Source organism: Ornithorhynchus anatinus, chromosome 12 (assembly GCF_004115215.2).
Source record: "Ornithorhynchus anatinus isolate Pmale09 chromosome 12, mOrnAna1.pri.v4, whole genome shotgun sequence".
Taxonomy (NCBI): domain Eukaryota; kingdom Metazoa; phylum Chordata; class Mammalia; order Monotremata; family Ornithorhynchidae; genus Ornithorhynchus; species Ornithorhynchus anatinus.
The window spans coordinates 18,062,020-18,077,197 of record NC_041739.1 but is presented as its reverse complement, the minus strand read 5'-3'; the positions used below and the strand labels follow the sequence as shown (position 1 = coordinate 18,077,197).

At 39.9% G+C, this 15,178-nt stretch overlaps 1 long non-coding RNA gene and 1 other non-coding gene across 3 annotated transcripts in view; one reads left to right on the top strand and one right to left on the bottom strand.

The window, feature by feature from the left end:
• Window positions 1–15,178, top strand: part of LOC103171443 — a 94,570-nt gene that overhangs the window by 30,601 nt on the left and 48,791 nt on the right. The window lies entirely within an intron of this gene.
• Window positions 2,542–2,681, bottom strand: LOC114815805. Its single transcript, XR_003763607.1, has one exon. It is a non-coding gene; the product is annotated as a small nucleolar RNA SNORA7 (small nucleolar RNA).

Here is a 15,178-nt window from a genome sequence, read left to right as displayed (position 1 = left end):
TTGATCTGACTGCATAATATCTCAGGGATTAGTATTTTGCAACCTGCTATCCTAATAGTTTTTGCTTTATTATTATTATTGAGCTTTGAATTTAATATTGTGTGATGACTGGACTTCTATGGCTAGGCTATTAATTTGGAAAACTCACCCATGAAGGTCTGCCGTGGAGTTTCACTTATCATTTTTTGCTGTATTCAGTGATGAATAATAATAATAATATTGGTATTTGTTAAGCGCTTACTATATGTCAAGCACTGTTCTAAGTGCAGGCGTAAATACAGGGTAGTCACCTTGTCCCACGTGGGGCTCCCAGTCTTCATCCCCATTTTACAGATAAGGGAACTGAGGCCCAGAGAAGTTATGTGACTTGCCCAAGGTCACACACTTGACAAGCTATGGAACTGGGATTAGAACCCATGACCTTTGACTCCCAAGATCAGGCTCTTTCCACTGAGCCACACTGCATGAAATCCTTGCACTTCAACCTGGTGGTTTATCTGTTGTTAGCCATTGAACATATGAATGGTTCTTTTCCTGCATCATTATCATCTATCCCACTATCAGTTCTTTAGTTCCGTGAACTCTGAGCAGAGGGAAAGACGCCAATTGGAACTGTGACAGCTGGTGGAGATTTCTTCAGCACTTACCCATAATGTTTCTCATTTGTTTTTTTGTGCCGCTCTCGAAAGCTTCATCAGAAGTTTAATGGAAAAGAAATCGGATATAAAGGTTATATATCTAGTCGGAGTGGAGTTCGTTTAGTAGTGATGTTGCTGCAATGACTGCACTTAACACTTAGATTTGATCGAAGAAACTCCACGGAGATAATTAAAATCGCCTGGTTTATTTGCTAAATCATATAAATGGAGAGGAAAATGGTGTTGCTTTTCATTTGCTGGCTATCATATATGCTTCTTGTTTTTGGTAGGTGCCATGTTGAGAATTCTGTATATCAAGTGCGGGGAAATGATAGTAGTTAAGTCCATACCAGAACTCTGGAAAGGTTTCTAAATTCTATTACATTCTGGATACGAGAAAAGCTGGCAAGTTGATTTGAAAGAGAAAGCCATTTTAAATCACCTAACTCCCTCAAAACTACCTAGTGAGAGAACAGAGTCCATTATGTCTACAAAAAAAAATAGACTCATATCATCTTTGGCAGACTAGGGGGCAGGGAACCAGGGGTACTGAGTTCTAAACATGACTCCTTGAACACGCCTGCTAAATGACGTTGCGCAAGTTACTTAAGTTCTCTATACCTCAGTTTCTTCATCTGATCAAAGGGGATTTGATACCTGTTCTCCACCCAACATGGACTGTGAGCCCCCTTTGGAACACGGACTGGGTCCTATCTGCCTACACTGTAGCTACCCTAGTGCTTGGCACAGTGCTTGGCACGTATGATGCTCTTAGCAACCTAACCAATTATTATATCACATTCTGCAGTAGGTAGGTAATTGTAATGTGACCAGGAAGGTCCCCAAATATAAGTACCTAAACCTTCACCTATCCTACTTAGACTGTGATCCCTGTGAGGGAGAGGGACTGTGTCCAAACTAACTAACTCGTACCTATCCTAGCTCTTAGAACGGAGTTTGAAACATAAAAGGTGGTTAACATTAACAAACAGTATTTAAAAAGTCCCATAGGGCTCCAAAAAGCCCCTCTTCAGTCCATTGGGTAGGTTTTCAGCAGCCCAGTATGGTAAGGGTACAAAAAAAAAATTCCTTCATCCTCCAACATCAATTATGATGGTTACCACCTCAGTCACAGCAACTGCTCGCAACTAGAGGACTGTTCCCCAAAATGTTTCTCTTTAGCCACCTAGTGAGAAGCCTATAGGAGACTGAACGAGTCCTAAAATCTAAAGGAAACATTATTTTTTTTTGTGCAATCCCACCAAACAGTACATGAGACAGAAATATCAATCTGAAATAAAAATTGAATGTCCGGAAAAAAAATCACAATAATGAACTTGGTGGGATTATGCAACATATAAACTACTAAATGTCTTCTGTAGTAACATAGCAGAATTGCACATGTCAGTTCTTGACGAGCTAATAATAAGCCCATCCAGAAACAATAAATAAGAAAGCTTCAAGGGGACTGAAGGGAGCTAGCCTCGGAGATTTGGGAAAGAGTATCAAAGGCATTGTGAAAGGCCCTCATTTGTCAAGAGGAAGGATTATACTCCATGCTCTCCACGGCCCCCATACTAGATCTCTAATCTGCTCTCCTCCTTTTCCTGTCATATGAATTTCCCTAAACTGGCTGTTTCTGACCACCTCTCTCACCCCGCTTCACCACTGATGGGACTCTTATTTTATGCCATCGAGTCATCTCTGATCCATAGCGACACCATGGAAACATCTCTCCCAGAACACCCCGACTCCATCTGTAATCATTCTGGTAGTATAACCATAGAGTTTTCTTGGTAAAAATATGGAATTGGTTTACCATTGCCTCCTTCTGTGCAGTAAACTAGAGCCTCCACCCTCGACTCTCTCCCATGTCCCTGCCACGCAAAAAAGGGGAGTTTTGACTTGTAGCAGTTTGCCTTTCACTCGCTAGTCACTGCCCAAGCTAGGAATGGAATGGGTATGCCTCTGCTTGACTCTCCCTCATGTTAAGTCGAGACTGGTAGAGTACTGGAAACTCTCCAGGTGCGACCCTAAGAGGGGGATGGGACTCTAGACCTTTTCAAATCCTATTGTGTCCTCTAACAATGCGCTCAATAGATGTTTGATGATGATGAGCCCAGAATAGTGTAACTAAATAGAAGAATCTGGACCATAAGTCATCAGTAAAAAGCTAGGTTAAATGCGAGTAGTCCTTATAATGAAAGTGAAAATTGTAATAAGAAATGTAACATAATGAAAACTGATTTCTGTAAGAGGATATGCTTTTCTTTCAAAGAGATCTTTTTGATTTGTGTGTGTGTGTATACATATTCATGTACAATTCCGATGATTATTTTAAACAACATATAATGGTGATAGTTAAGATAACAGCGCTGGAAGTACTTCCCTCTGTGTATTACTGAATACATTGCAGAGCATAGTAAAAAATAATTTAGCTAACATAATATGTATCAATTTATCATCAGGAGAGGAGAGAAAATAGAATTAGCCAGAGTCCCCAAATGGAGAATCATTGGAATATTAGTCCAGGGGTATTCTGTTTGTTTCTCACCATCTTGTTTTCAATCTATTTAAGGATTCAGAAGCAGGCCATCCCCACTCTTGAATATACTTCTTCTCCTGCTTTCTCTTTATTGCGCAAAAGACTCATTAGTAACTTCTAGAAGGATGGTGAGGAAAGAAAGAGGAGATGAAATTCCAAGAGTATTTCAATTTGCATGGGTTACGAACTTGTACCAAAGATTGGAAGGAAGGATAGAATATTGCAAGAAATGTCAAAAATTGGGGATTAGTTTGTGATTTCTTTTAGCATACTCTCACCTCCCATTGCTAAATGGAGTTGGCAGAGTGTTATTTTATATTATTTTTATACATACTTATTTTATAGTATACATATAATTTTATACATACACATATTTTATAGTGTAATTAAAATTCATATCAAAAAGTTTTATAATTAGCTATTGAAAAGTGACCCCGGGTGGTAAGCAATGTGGAAATATATTAACTGCTTAATTAATATGTCATTATATTTAATGTGAACCCTCACCACTGATATAGCCTTAGAACTGGTAAAACCTTGAAGGTGGAAAGTGTGACATCTAAAGAGCTGCATAACCTAGTGAATAGAGCACAGGCCTGGGAGTCAGAAGGTCATGGGTTCTAATCCCGGCCCCACCACTTGTCGGCTGTGTGACCTTGGGCAAGTCACTTCACTACTCTATGCTTCAGTTACTCCATCTATAATATGGGAGTTGAGACAGTAAGCCCCACATGGGATAGGGACTGTATCCAACCTGATTTGCTTGTATCCACCCCAGTGCTTAGTACAGTGCTAGTGCTTGACACATAGTTAGCACTTACTGAATACCAGAATTGTTATTATTATTATTAATAAGAACATTTCATTTGACAGATTGGTTTTACAAATTAGGCCACAGTATGTTGTTTAAATCTAAGATATCTTAATGTAGTAATAACAAAAAATATGGAAGCACACAGATTTTGGAAAATTCTTTACATTCTGGATTAAAAATAGCCAAACTAGGCTCTTTGGCTTTAATAAAAATAAATTGTTCTGAGGTTTTCAGTGTGGAACATTTTGATTAGGATAATCCCCAAACATCAAAGATCAAAAATGTTACAGGTAGTATTTTCTGCCATGATAAAATGGAAAATTTTCAGGGATGACCGAATATATAATAATGATCCAAACAATGTTTTGTCAACATTCACACTTTCCATAATTTTCCCAATGTAAACCCAATATTTTGAATTTTTTTTCAAATTGTATCGCCAAATAGGAATGTCTATTCAGATGAATAAATCCACTTTTGAATGCTTTTATTAAAAAAAAAATAACCTGGTTCACTAGCAGTAAAGCGTTTCCTTATGGTAGCCTTGCTCCTCTCTGAAGAAAAGATAATGGAGAGAGAATGATGGGGGAGATTTCTGCTATTGATCTATCCAGCCACAGGGTGTCATGCTAGGAGCACAGTTTGTTCTGCTTGGGTGTTTTACTATGGTAGCCCTCACCAAAGACAATATTGACTATGAAAACGAGCAGAGGAATTCTTTGAACCAGCAGTCATTGACATTTTGATGACATTATATACTATTTGTGTAAATGAGTAATATGAAAGTCAATTTTCCTTTTATCACAAAAGACTGGCAAGAATCCCCAAATCAATTACTGTAATAAGTGTCCGGGAGAGGACACTACAATAGAGATGGTGGACATGTACCCTGCCCATAAGGAACTTACAGTCTAGACGGGGGAGAGAGACATTCATATGAATGAATAAATAATGGATATGCACATAAGTGCTCACGGGAAGGAGGTAGGATGACTATCAAGTGCCTAAAGGATAATTAAATTTTACACAATTTTTCCAGCATGGATGGTTCCTACTGCATTTAACCTCCCCCGTCCTGCCTCTCCCTTCCCCAGTCCAAACTTCACTCTACTCCCCAAATCATTTTTCTGAAAAGTGGTTCAGTCCTTATTTCCTCAGTCCACAAAAATATCCAACGGTTGCCCATCCACCTCTGCATCAAAAAGAAACTCCTTACCATTGGCATTAAAGCACACTTAGCTCTGTCCTTCCTACCATACATCACTGATCTCATACTCCACTCCTCTATCACCAACCTACTCTCTGTACCTCTTTCTTATTTATCCCAATGCCAACCTCTTGCCTATGTCCTTCCTTGGGGCTGGAACTCCCTCCTCTTCATATCTGATAGTCCACCATTCTCCCCATTTTCAGAAACCTCCTAAAATCACCTTTCCTCCAAGGGGCCTTCCCTGACTAAGCCCTTGTTTCCTCTGTTTGCCCTCCCCACTGTGTTGACATAAACTTGGCTGTGCATCCCTTAAATACTTTGATACTCTCCCCAGCCCCACAGTGCTTCATATCCTTACACTCAACTAGTTCCCCTATCTGGAATTTATTTCAATATGTGTCTCTCCCTATAAATTAAAGTTCCTTGTCGGCACAGATCGTATCTACCAACTCTATTGTATTATGCTTCACCAAGTGCTTGGGAAGTACTGAATAAATATTTATTAATTGATTGCTGAAAAATATGAGGAAAGACCACTATGTGCAATTCAGTTCTGGGCAGGGAATGTATCTACCAACTCTGTTACACTGTACTCTCCCAAACACTTAGTACCATGCTCTACACACAGGAAGCACTCAATAAATATGATTGATTAGAAAAAATAGCAAGAAAGTGGAAAAGACCTGACAGCACTCCAAGTGTCAAAGTGATTCTTCTCTTAGACATTCCCTTAAAAACTTTAATTTTTCTTTTGATGAGCAGCCCTTGCTAGGTGCTCTTAGGGCATAGAGATAATGACAGACTGTAAGCCCGTCAAACGGCAGGGACTGTCTCTATCTGTTGCCGACTTGTTCATTCCAAGCGCTTAGTACAGTGCTCTGCACATAGTAAGCGCTCAATAAATACTACTGAATGAATCTGCTGCTGATCAATTCTGTTGTTGACTGATTATCTTGAATCGACTCCAGTGCTTAGTACAGTACTTGGCACAGTTTGTTCTTAACAAATACCATTGTCGTTATGATAGTTCTAATTCATCATTATTATTATCAGTTAAACCTGGCCCAAGACAGTTGGTTCCACACAAAAACTGATAATGAATTGAGTTTTCATTTGTCGAGTGGTAGGTAAAACCTTATCCATTGAGGCTGTTGTATTAGGCTGCTTTTCAAGATGATTATGTCCAGGAAGGAAAAAATGGAATTGATAGAGAAAGAAGCTCTAAATTGTAGTAGACATGGAAACATTTGTTGAGTATCCACTTGCACTACACGCTTGGAACGTATAGAGTAATAAAGTGTAGATCACCTGCCCACAAGGCGCTTGCTTGTCTCTCTATTTGGAGAGACAAATGACAGAAGAGATCTTACTGAACTCTTCCCATGCTGGCACACCACTTCTTGGCCTTCTCCCCTCTAAATTAGAAGCTAGAGAAGACTACAGCCAACATGCACCCTTCATTCCCCTAATGCTAACCTTCTCACAGTACCTCGAGCTCACCTATCTCGCTGCCGATCTGTCACCCATATCCTACCTCTGGTCTGGGAACGCTCTCCCTCCTCATATCAAACAGATTACTGCTCTCCCTGACTTCAAAACTTTTTTGAAGGCACATCTCCTTCAAGAAGCCTTCCCTGACTAAGCCCTCCTCTCCTCTTCTCCCATTCCTTTCTGCACTGCTTTTACTTGCTCCTTCATTCATCCTCCCTCCTATCCCCACAGCACATATACCTCCATATGTATCTGTAGTTTATTCATTTATCCGTCTTCCCCTCTAGACTGTGAGCTCGTTGTGGGCTGGAATGTGTCTGTTTATTGTTACATTGTACTCTCCCAAGCACTTAATGCAGTGCTTTGCACACAGTTAGTGCTCAGTAGATATGATTGAATTCAGGGACCTGGCCCCCACACCTATTTTCATCCCCATACCAATTTCTGGATTGAAGTGTCAGAACTATCTGGAGCATGCAGCTGGTCTTGGGCTTGTCTATCCTTGTAATGAACGGATAGGCTTGGTTCTCCGCTGAAAGTGGCGGATGCCAGCGTACCTACTGCCACTGCCATTCAAGTCGAGAGGCGGTACTTAGAAGTGGATCCGTTAGATAAATTCTTAATAAATTGGCGCCTAAAAATACCACAACCGAATAGTCCCTGCGATTATAGTTCTGTGCTAAATTAATTTTTCAGACAAAGAAGGAACAGTCTATCAATAGTATTTATTGAGTGCCTCCTGTATTCTACTAAGTGCTTGGGAAAGTAATTGAGAATTAGAATACATGATCTCTGCCCCCTAAGATCTTAAAATATAGCTGTCAGTCTTTTCAAAGGGTACCTAGCGTGAGTCATGACCTATTTGAGTTTCTGTCCCTCCATTGGTGAAGTAAGATTTATAATAATTGCTGTAGGTTGAAGAGAAATGTCATTATGAAGTTTAGTGCCTTGAGCAATGGTTGAGGAATTCCAAAATTAGGAGAGTGACTGAAATCTCCTGTTGTGTAAATTACAACTACACAATCACTGACCAACGTAAGGGAGTACTGATCGAAGCAGAAAAGATTGCGGCATAAAAAATAATGCTTGTTAAGAGCTGCAAATGAGTAACTAAAAACTAACCCTTAAGTACATAGGGGTAGGATTATGTATATAGGAGATTGGGAGAATATAGGGAAACTCTAGTGAGCCATGTTCATTGATAACTAATATTGATGAACATGAGAGTTCAGCAAAGTGATGGGTGGGAGGAGTCTGCTTTAGGAGGGAGTGGGCTTTTAGATCAATAGTAATTCCTGGGACTTGTAGCCCCTGAGGGTATTGCAGGTGCAGTGAGTACTTCATGCTTCCAAAGAGCATTACCTATGTCCTGCCCATGAATGTTTCTGTTGCTACGCTTCTGGAATCACAAAGATTCCATTTATTTTGGAAGAGGGCCATTCCCAGGCCTGTGGTAGTTTTGCCCATCCTGAGATTTATTTTTTTTAATGTAGGAGTGCCCATCTTAATCTGTCATGCTTTTCCTATTCTTTTGAACAAATAGTTGGCCAATACAGTAAGTCTGAATGCATTTCAGAAATAGAAAATGACCCCTGTTTCATATCTCCCAGTTGTAATTCAACAGCAATTTGGCCATCCAAGAATACAGTTCTGAAGATATGATCTCTTGATTTTGTATAACCTTTATTCATGTGTAAAAGACTCTTTGAAGTCTTACTCAAGTGTACTGTGTGGCTAGAATTGGTTGCACAAGTACAGAAGAATTCACATGCCACTCTTTGCTCTGATGTTTGAGGGATATAATAAAATGTAGTTGTTTGAAGAGGCTTGTGTACAGGCCTCTTTGAATTCAAGGTCAAGAGGAAAGGGGAAAAGTATTCAAAAATTCAAGCATAGTGATAAACCAGAAAACCCTGTTTCTCTGAAGGACTTTCATTCAGATTGTCTCAACTCAAAAAGCTGTTTCCAGCATTTTACATAATTCTTTCTTTTCTCTTTGTGCCCTTTTTATAGAAAGTTGTTGCAGAAACTGTTGTAGGGAAAACATTTTAAATGTGACTTAACTATACTGTTTTGTTCCTAATAAAATAGAAAAATGACATGTTGCAAAGAGCCATAATTGCTGGGAGGTTCAGAAGATATATTTGAAAAGGTCTAGTGGATTACTGCTTAAAATGATCCAGGGGCAGTGTTTGCATTTAATACTAGGTTGGGTACATTTTCAAGTACAGTACAGTTGGTTACCAAGGGTAACAAGTCTCACTTAACCAACAGATGCCGTGTTTATAATGTTACATGCTAAGGAATCTATGAAAACATATCTGCTCTCTAGAACGTTAAGAGCCTTTTTAAATAAGACTAATGTTTGCAAAGGTGCTTTACTTGATACCACTGGAAATTGAACTCTGAAAATTTAACCTTAATTCAGACCCAGTAAGTAAGGGCATTTCAAGGGGGGTGAGGCGGCGAGAAGCAGTAGGGTCTTGACCAATATGCCAAAGTTCTGAGGGTGACAGGAAACCTGAGGTCTATTCTGAGCTCTGCCACTGCCCTGTGGTATGACCTCAGGCAAGTGAGGCACTTAAACTTTCTGAGCCTCAGTTTCCTCATATGTAAATTAGGGATGATAATGGTGCCTGTTTCTCCCATCACAGGAATGTTGTGAGGTGAGAGCACTTTGAGTGAATCAAAGTACTATTCGAATGCAAGGTATCATTATCATTAGTCACTTAACTTCTCTGTGCCTCAGTTACCTCATCTGTAAGGTGGGGATTAAGACTGTGAGCTCACGTGGGACAATCTGATTACCTTGTATCTACCCCAGCGCTTAGAACAGTGCTCTGCACATAGTAAGTGCTTAAGAAATACCAACATTATTATTATATTATTCGAGGGTGACATCCTGAAATGATCTGTCTATAAAAGCTTAAACACCTCCTTGAGAATGTTGATATCAGTAAAATGTTCAGTTACTCATGCAGTGATCCTGGCTCTTTTACATGTCCAAAGAAAACATACGGAGACCGCCAGCTCATTTGGTAGCGTTCTTAAATATCTTAAAATGGTCTGGCATTACTCTCTTCTAACATATAATGCCCAGAACAGAGTAAAGAATTCTTGCACATTTATGTTATTTCTTGTCCCCAAATTATGGAGACAGCAGAGGCTGTTAAATGTGGTCTGGTGAATGCTGATTGCTCTATTTGCATGGCTGCCATAAACCCATTAATTTCATATGGAGGCTGGAGGAAAAGAATGGGAGAATCCAAGCTAGAACTCTAATTCTGTAATTATACCAATTGTTATTGTGGTTTTAGAAAATTCACTTAACTTCTCTTGTCTATCTTTTTCCATCTTTAACTAGTTTCCTTTTGACAAAGGTGAACAGGATTTGACTTTCAAAGTCCAGTTTTTTACAGTTTTTTTCAAAGTCATTTTAAATTAAAATGCCATGAGATTTGAATACACATTCTCACTCTTATCACATTTAGTGTCATGTCAAATATAGGGTTCTAATTCCAGCTCCTCCACTTCCCTGCTCTTTGACCATGAACTAGTCTGGTAATTTTTGTGTGCATCAGTTTCCTCATCTGTAGACTGTAAGTTCATTATGGGCAGGGAACATGTCTGCTAATTCTGTTGTATCGAACTCTCCCAAGCACTTAGTACAGTGCTCTGCACTTTATAAGTGCTCAGTAAATATCACTGATTGATCTGTAATATGGGGATTGAGTATCCATTCTCTCTTCCACTTTTACTGTGATCCCCATGCGGAACAGTCAGTCAGTCGTATTTATTGAAGCAGTGTCGGTCAATGCAAAGAGCATGGGCTTGGGAATCAGAGGTCATGAGTTTTAATCCCGGCTCCACCATTTGTCTGCTGTGTGACCTTCGGCAAGTCACTTAACTTCTCTGTGCTTTAGTTACCTCATCTGTAAAATGGGGATTAGGACTGTGAGCTCCAAGTGGGACAACATGATTACCTTGAATCTACCTCAGTGCTTAGAACAGTGCTTGGCACATACTAAGTGCTTAACAAATACCATCATTATTATTATTATTGTCTTTATTACTGTGCGCAGACCACTTTACTTAGCACTGGGGAGAATATGTGTATGACCTGATTATCTTATATCTGCCCTAATGCAAAGTGCAGTGCTATTATACAGTAAGCACTTGATAATTATCACAAGTATTATTGTTATTAAACCCACAGGGGAAATTTAGATTTTAACAAGTGGATTCAAAGAGGATATATAATGTTTTTCTGCACTAGTAAATATATATTTCAGTGTTGTGGTCGGAAATCTCGTTGGCAAAGTTATGCAAAGGCACAGCTACATTACTCAGCCACTCCTGACTTTTAAGGGGTCTCAGTGCATCTGAGGCAGGACCCCATTTCTGGATTTAGAGAATCCTTCAGCTGAGCAAACCCCAAGATCTACGCCTATTTTTCCTGACTGGAAATATTTTTAGCAGTCTCATGGCCACTGAGATAACATATTCACAATGAGCCACGTACTCATGGATGAGAACGGGAAGTTCGCTTGTTTGTTCTCACTTGAGCCCTCCAATCCCATGCTGAGGATGAGATGGGGACATATAAGGAGATAGTAGTCTTGTAACCATTTCCAATGACAGTTCCATCTAGTGTTCCTACTGCTACAGGCTGTTGTTATATCCCGGTTAGACTACTGTGTCAGCCTTCTCTCTGATCTCCCTTCCTCCTCTCTCGCCCCGTTCCAGTCTATTCTTCACTCCGCTGCCCGGCTCATCTTCGTGCAGAAACGATCTGGGCATGTCACTCCCCTTCTTAAACACCTCCAGTGGTTGCCTATCAACCTCCGCTCCAAACAAAAACTCCTCACTCTAGGCTTCAAGGCTCTCCATCACCTTGCCCCTTCCTACCTCTCCTCCCTTTTCTCTTTCTACTGCCCGCCCCGCACGCTCCGCTCCTCTGCCGCCCACCTCCTCGCCGTCCCTTGGTCTCACCTATCCCGCCGTCGACCCCTGGGCCACGTCCTCCCGCGGTCCTGGAATGTCCTCCCTCCTCACCTAAGACAATCTAATTCTCTTCCCCTCTTCAAATCCCTACTTAAAACTCACCTCCTCCAAGAGGCCTTCCCAGACTGAGCTCCCCTCTTTTTTCCCTCTGCTCCCTCTAACCCCCCTTCACCTCTCCACAGCTAAACCCTCTTTTCCCCCCTTCCCTCTCCTCCTCCCCCTCTCCCATCCCACCCCCTCAGCACTGTACTCATCCGCTCCCTCAGCACTGTACTCGTCCGCTCGACTGTATGTATCTTTACCACCCTATTTATTTTGTTTATTTTGTTTAATGAGATGTACATCACCCTGATTCTATCTAGTTGCCATTGTTTTTACGAGATGTTCTTCCCCTTGACTCTATTGCCATTGTTCTTGTCTGCCTGTCTCCCCCGATTAGACTGTAAGCCCGTCAAACAGCAGGGACTGTATCTGTCGCCGACTTGTTCATTCCAAGCGCTTAGTACAGTGCTCTGCACATAGTAAGCCCTCAATAAATACTATTGAATGAATGAATGAATACTGGCATTTTCCTGGATCACCATCCGTCTTTCAATTCCCATGTTCAGTTAGTCGCCAAAGCCCTTGTTGGTTCCTTCTCTATAATATCTCCAGAATTTTCTCAGCCCTCTCCATCCAAATTGTCACCACACTCGTCCAAGCACTTATCACACCAACAATCAATCAATCAATGGCTTTGCTTTAATGCTTATTGTGTGCAGAGCACTCTACTAAGCACTTGGGAGATTATTACACAACAGAGTTGGTAAATATGTACCTTGCCCACAGGGACCTTCCAATCTAGAGACTGTACACATCTCAACTCAACTACTTCTTCAGACACCTCACAGATCTCCCTGCCTCCAGTTTCTCTCTACTTCAGTCCATACTTCACTCACGGATCATTTCTATGAAATATCGATTTGCTTATGTCTCCCCACTCACTGTCCATTCCTTTCCTCATCAAGCCTAAACTCCTGACTAGTGGTTTTTTGGTTCTCAATCAGCTATTTTCCCCATTACACCTCAGCTTGCATGCTTTGCTACTAACAAGCCAGTGCACACTGCACCTTGTACTTATCACTTTCTGGTGACTTCTTACTTACACCCTCCCTCTACCTGGGAAGCTGTGTGACTTAGTGGAAAGTTCACAGTCCTGAAGTCAGAGGAAATAGGTTCTAATTCCGGCTCCATCACTTGTCTGCTGTGTGACATTAGGTAAGTCATTTAAACTTTTCTGAGCCTCAGTTCCCTCATCTGCAAAATAGGGATTCAATACCTGTTCTTCCTCCTACTTAGAGAGCTTCACGTGGGACCAGATAATCCTGTATCTATCCCAGTGTTTAGTATAGTATTTCATGCAGAGTAAGCACTGAAGAAATATGATTATCATTAATAATAATAATAATTCCCTCCCCCTTTATATCAAATGGACCACTGCTGTCCCCATCTTCAAAGTCCTTCTGAAGTCAAATCTCCTCCATGAGGCCGTCATTGGTTAATTTCTCATCTCTCAACCCTATTTTCTTTAAGCTGCCATTTTAGCACCGCTGCATCACTTACCCTACATCCACCTTGAGGTACTCGTGTACATATCTGCTTAGTACAGTGCTCTGTACATACTTCACCCCAAGTTAGTAGTATTGACTAATTGGGATATAAAAATAGCATAAATATATATGCTATTTTTATATCCCAATTATTATTATTTAAATACATATATATATATACATATATATATGTATTTAAATATATACACACAGGACACCCAAGCTCATTTGTATATTAATTTACATTTTGTGTGCATATGAATATATAAAATATACATCAGATGTGTCAATGTGTATCAGTGTGTATCAGATCATATTTGCGTTTGTAATGAGCATCTTAGTATAGCAGAGGATATTTATAAGTTTTGCATTTGAAAGGTAACCGTGTTTTAAGCAAGAGTATTTAAAGGGAGTGCTGATTTCGAATGAGAGACATTGTTTCTTCTAGGTTCCTTGTAAAAATATATGTACACATATATTACTTTTTAATCCATTTCTTCTCTGAAAAAAAAAATATTTTTTTTTTCAGAGAGGCATTAAAAGGATTTCCAGAACTTGATTATTATTCTGTCTATCAGAGTAAATTAGGTCTAAGATAGAATAAAAACTGAATTTGGTCATGAGAAAACTTCCCTACTAATTCAGATTGAAAATAAAGTGTCACAGTCCTGGCAAGAAATTCAGAGCCTAAGTGTTTTCTGTTTCATTTTTTTTTCTGTAACCAGTGCATGAACTTTGGAATTGAATGGTTTGTATTATAAACCTAAACTCTGAAGTAAAGAAGCTCGAGCTTTAATGAACCCACTCAATGGGTGGTCAACAATATTGCTATTGTACATACTCTGCTCTTGCTGTGCCTGCAGTTACTGTAAATTTTAAAGTTGGGAATTAGTGCTTCTGTGACACAAGATATTAATGAAGTTCACTGACGTGCTGTTAGGGTCAGCAGTTAGAAAGTGGTTTAGATTGTCTGACAGGGATCAGGTCATTGAAACTATCAGAATGGGAAATGTTGAGAATTTGTTGGGAAAGGCTTGCTTCTAAATAATTGTCTCACTGTAGATTAGATCACTCCCAAATCAGTGTGGGCGAAAAAGTCCCAAATTCCATTTGAGTTCTACACATCTGGGCAATATATCCATCCTCAGGATTTTATTAGCCAATTAATGGTCAGACTTTAATAAAACAGGCTTCCAAAATGCCTGAAATATCAAATTGCAAATTCATCTATTGATAAGAAGAGAAATGGCTACATGTTCCCTTTCAGATAAACATTCTAAAATGTATTAGCACCCCTTGAATTAGTTTCTAGGAACACTTCTATCTATTGCTTACTCCACTCCATTTTAGATGCCCAGTACACACCTATTCAGAAGAAATTCATGGCAGGCACACAGTTCTGAATGACCTGCTTCTCTAACTGATATTTAAATATCCAGTAAGAATATTTACTCTTTTAGCCTCTGCCAGGTCAGACACGACTATAAGGCCGATTTCTCACAGGTTGCAAGGAAACACTCTGTATCAATAGTTATACACTTCTAATTCAGATAAAAATAATATTTCTGAGGTTTTGGAAGCAGAGTTTGTAAAACTCCCAAGCTTTGAAGAATCTGAAACCAAAGGTTTTACCACCTAATATAAGAAGAGCTCAGACTCAGTGTATGACACCAGAGGTGAATAGGTAATAATAATTCCACTAATTCTGTATCCCCATAATGGCCAGCTCTAAGAGCCTTATACCTAGAACATTTTATTTTTGTTGAAAACTAACACCTTGGTACACCATCAAATGATGCAGCTTTTCCTCTTCCCTCGGGGACTGGTGAGAATGAAGGCAAAAGGACTGTTAAAGTCCCATAGTATTTCAAGATGCTTCAAACTAAG